Source organism: Eucalyptus grandis, chromosome 6, assembly GCF_016545825.1.
Source record: "Eucalyptus grandis isolate ANBG69807.140 chromosome 6, ASM1654582v1, whole genome shotgun sequence".
Taxonomy (NCBI): Eukaryota; Viridiplantae; Streptophyta; class Magnoliopsida; order Myrtales; family Myrtaceae; genus Eucalyptus; species Eucalyptus grandis.
In genome coordinates, this window is record NC_052617.1 from 45949338 (window position 1) to 45954160 (window position 4823).

Sequence of the window (4823 nt, forward strand, 5' to 3'; positions counted from 1 at the left end):
GTGATATATTAGTGGCGTGATTATGTTTGGTTGTGATAAGAGATTCCCATAATCTTAAGCAACATATTAATTCTTGTGAGAGCTAAAAAGGGTAGAGATGGACTATTAATGCTAGTGAGTCCATTTAGGTAAATGACCATAAGAGTTCCATACCTTATTAGGGAATTGAGGTGGGCGAGCCTTATAAGCCTTGAAAAGATATAGGATTTTTTTTATGGACATACCAAATCATTGTAATGGCGACGGAAGTAATGAGTTAGTTAAGCGATAATAGGCACTAAACGGTAGGACACCTAACAAAACCAGCAAACGTGGCTGTCGTCCCCGGATCGTGAGTGAACAGTTAGAAACGCGTGCGGCTGTTGAGATCGTGAATGGATCGCGAGTGATGGAGGGAAAGAGAGGAAGAAGCTCTCTAAATCGAATGAATAGAATCAGGGATTCGAAACGGAAATGTGAGGTTAAATCCCCACCTTTCTGGGGTGGGGACACGTGTATAGAGTAGGACTGATAAAAAAAAAATCGGATGGATAGAGAAACGGAAACCGCTCAGGGGAGGAGGGAGAGGGAGTGGTGTGGCGGGGGGGCGTTGGTTGCGGGCCATGATCAACAGAGCCGAAAAGCATGCAACGCCGGTGCGTTCGCAGATCTCACGATGGAAAGAGAGAAAGAGCTGCTCAACCTCGACTGGGAAAGACCCGGGCTCCACGTTGGGCCTCACTCTTCCTTCTTCTTCATCCCCGCGTTCGTCCCTCAAAAATCCCTCGCTCTCTACAGACTCATGCTCTGCTCAGTGCTTCTACCGTCCGAAACAAAGCAAGGCGAGCCCTGCATCCTCTTGCCTCGTCCTCCTCATGTCCATCTTGGCTCTCGTGGGCAACCTCCCGCCCTCGCCTTTTCCCATTCCACGAAACCCTCGCTTCATCTGGTTTTTACTTCATGAATCGAACACACTCCTTTTGTAAAAGGAAAGTCCCCAGCTTTCTTGACACTGATCCTCTGGTTTTGGAGTACGTGAGAACACGTTGTCTGGCACAATGGTCGTATCCTCGTTTGGAAATTCACGTGTGAATGAACTGGGGCCGCATAGCCAACGACCTCCCACCGCCGGAGAAAGTGGCGGAGCTCCTGAAATCGCGGGCATCACCCTGGTCAAGCTCTTCGACACCTACGACGGCGCCCTCACGGCCCTCGCCGGTTCCGGTATAAGCGTCGTGGTCGCCCTCCCCAACGAGCAGCTCTCCTCTGCCGCCTCGGACCAGTCGTTCACCGACTCGTGGGTCCAGTCCAACATCTCCAAGTACTACCCCTCCACCAAGATCGTCACCATTGCCGTCGGCAATGAGGTCTTTGCCGACCCCAACAACCCCACTGCTTTCCTCGTGCCCGCCATGAACAACGTCTACGCCTCCCTCGTCAAATACAATCTTGCCGGCATCTCCGTGTCTTCTCCGATCGCGATGAGCTCGCTCCAGACTTCGTACCCGACATCCGCCGGGTCGTTCAAGTCGGATCTTGTCGAGCCCGTGATTAAGCCCATGTTGGAGTTCCTTCGCAAGACCGGGTCGTACCTAATGGTTAATGTCTACCCGTTTTTCGCTTACATGGCCAATTCGGATCAGATCTCGCTCGATTACGCGCTGTTTAAGCAGAATCCGGGCGCCGTGGATCCTGGCAGCGGGTTGAAGTACTACGGCCTCTTTGATGCCCAAGTCGGATTCAAGAAAACAACGATTCGAATATAAATTTCCTAGCTATAATACACGTTGTTATTCTACAATACATAATGCTATTTATATTAAGAAGACAACTAGATTTTCTATTTTATATTCCGAATATCTAATCTGACAAATTGACTGGATCAATTTATATTCCAATCGGAATCAAATCATATCTACCACTCTAATCTAATTTTCCGATAGTAGAATCAAATCATATTCTAATCTAATTTTCCGATGGCAGAATCAAATCATAATCAAATCGATCTCTAATATAATCTTACGATGGTTTACCAGTAATATCATCAATCTTATCAGTTGCCATGTTGGCCCTCCAATACAATGAGCTGGTCGTGACGGAGACGGGGTGGCCCTTGAAGGGTGATGCCAATGAAGTCGGCGCAGGGTTAGAGAATGCAGTGGCAAATAACGGGAACATGTTGAAGCGGGTCTTGATGGGGTCCGGGACGCCGTTGAGGCCGAACAACACCATGGATGTGTACTTGTTCGCCCTTTTCAATGAGAACCAGAAACCGGGTCCTACGTCGTAGCAGAACTACGGGCTGTTCTACCCCGACGAGCAAAAGGTTTACAGCATACAGCTCACGTTGGAGCAGCTCGAGAGCGGGGCGAACAACCGGGTCCCGCCCGGCCCGGCTGGGCGGATGTGGTGCGTGGCCGACAAGAAGATGGGGCGAAGAAGCTACAAGCGGGGCTGGACCACGCGTGCGGAGAGGGAGGGGCCGATTGCCAGCCCATCCAACGGGGGTCCGCTTCTTGTGAACCGAACACAGTGGAGGCCCACGCTTCGTATGCGTTCAATAGCTAATAGCAGAAGAATGCTCATTCTATTTCGAGGGCGCAGCGCAGCCTATGTGGTGACACAACCCCCTAGTGAGTACCGCCACCACCATCTTATCACCTCTAATACTTTCGAGATTGCATGCCACCCCTCGCCACTAGGGCAAGAAATGATATCATTAAATTTAACTTATCGTCATTTCTTTAATTTCTTGCACGTTTTTGCTCACGTTAGATCGAAACATGTTTTGAATAATGCTGAAGGATAGATTTCCGACAATCTATCTTGTCTTATCTTGTGAAAGTGGAAAAAATTGAGACTCGAATGCATTTAGGTCAATAAACGCTACCACGTCCATCCCTAATCACATAAATTTTTCTCGTTTCCACATTGCTGTTTGTGCATGGAGTGAAACTTGCACGCCTCGTACATTCTTTTGCCAAAGTCACGTGCCTCTCTTAATAAAGGCTACTCCATAAGTAAACTATAGATTTAAAATTTTTGAAAAAAAGGAAAGAAAATCGTCACTCTATTTAATTTCCGATGACGTGAAAATTTTGATTTTGCCTCAATGTGGTTCTAAAACCGGCGGGCAGACAAAAGCGGCAGCATCATCATCATGAGAAAACATATTTTGTTTTCAACATTCTACGCTTTGTTTGCGGCTTTCTCATTATGATGTCTGCTTTCTAATTGATTTTCAATTTCTCCGTCCTCCTCCTCAACGTGGGCCGTAGGCCGTAGCCCGTACGCTGACATCAAAACGGGACCATTCGGACCCGCACGCGTCGTGCCTTTCTTCACCGGCGACGGAATGGCATTTTTCCTTTACTTGGCCGGACTAATGTCCGCAGCTTCTTTGACTTCTTCCTTTGACGTGAAGCTCGACCGACGTCGCGATTTGTTTTTAATGTGAGAGAAACTTTTGCTTTTCTCGTGGGAGCAAAGAACCAAACAGTTTTCAGTGCCTGAAGTCGTTTTTTCACGCTGATTCGCATTACAGAATACGGGGACTGCGGGGTCCCCAGGGGGTAACTAGAGAGAGAGAGATTCTTTCAACCGAGTCGAAATGGCGACTACGTTTAGGTGGAGACTTGGCCATGGAATTTGGTGGCGGCGGCCTTACCCCATTCCTCAATTCTTTTTCTTTAAACCCGGCCAGTGGTTGATAGTTTAATAATCTGGGTTTGGGGTCTGGATAGGTAGGTCCTTTAGCTAATGGCTATTTTTATTTCTTCTGCAGGAGGATTAGGTTCGATTTTGTATACCAGTTTTCCTTGACTCATCCGCCTGTAATTATTTCGCCTACTTATTGTATTTTTACCTTGTTATTATAATACATTGAGGACTACTTGCTTACTGACGTGGACGCAATACTTATTCTGTCTGACATGGTTTCTTAAGGGCGATTTAATTTAATAAGAGACGGAGATGTGTTTGTCACTTATGGCTTGCCGTCTTCTTTGTTTTGGCTCATCTTATGACTGAGCTCCGTGCCGATGATAATGATAAAAAATAGCCGCGCCTGATGCGTTGTGTTTCTTAGATGCCTCCGAATCACGGCATCCTTCTAACATTCGAATAAAGTGGACAGAGTCTCATCGTTTCTAAAAAGACAGAAAGATAATTTACAAATCTTTAACTATACAATATGGATTTAAGTGGATAAAATTATTGCGCTACAGTCTCTTATGAAAGAGTCTTTGGCATTATTAAAGTAATCATTAGATGCTATCTAATACAAATCTTAACAATAAAATATACTTATCTTTGAAGAAATAAGTTTCCATAATCAATTTCCGCATAATTAAAGTAATCATCTATAAGTGAGCAATTGGACGTTGACTCGACAAAGCAAAAGTCAAATGTGAGTTCCTCTTTTTCTCGGTTTTCCTAATGGCTTGCCCTCTTCTTTGTTTGGCCCATGTTATGATAATGCTCCATGGCAATGACAATGATATGTAGAACACGAAATAAGGTAAAATTAATCACGGCAAGCTTTCAATGGCTATGAACTGACTGGATGGAATACACCAGAAAAAAAGAAAAAAAAAAGAAAAGGAAAATGATATATATTTTTTTTTGGGTAAGGTAGGAAAACGATTTTGTTTATTTCACAAAAGAAATAGATATTTTGATTTTTTTTAAATGATCGTTTGTATCGTTTGAAATAATTAGTCAATAAATAATGTTTCTCATTATCGACAACAAAATAGGTGTAGATATTTTCCTAAATGATGCGATACAAGCAATCATTCTATAAAAATTATCTTTTGCAAAATTCATTTTTGTTTCGCAAAACA

General features: G+C 44.6%; 1 pseudogene; it reads left to right on the forward strand.

Annotated features, from left to right (window-relative positions):
- The first annotated feature begins 594 nt into the window (after nucleotides 1-594).
- LOC104452119 lies at nucleotides 595-2547 on the forward strand (annotated as a pseudogene).
- Nucleotides 2548-4823: the final 2276 nt, after the last annotated feature.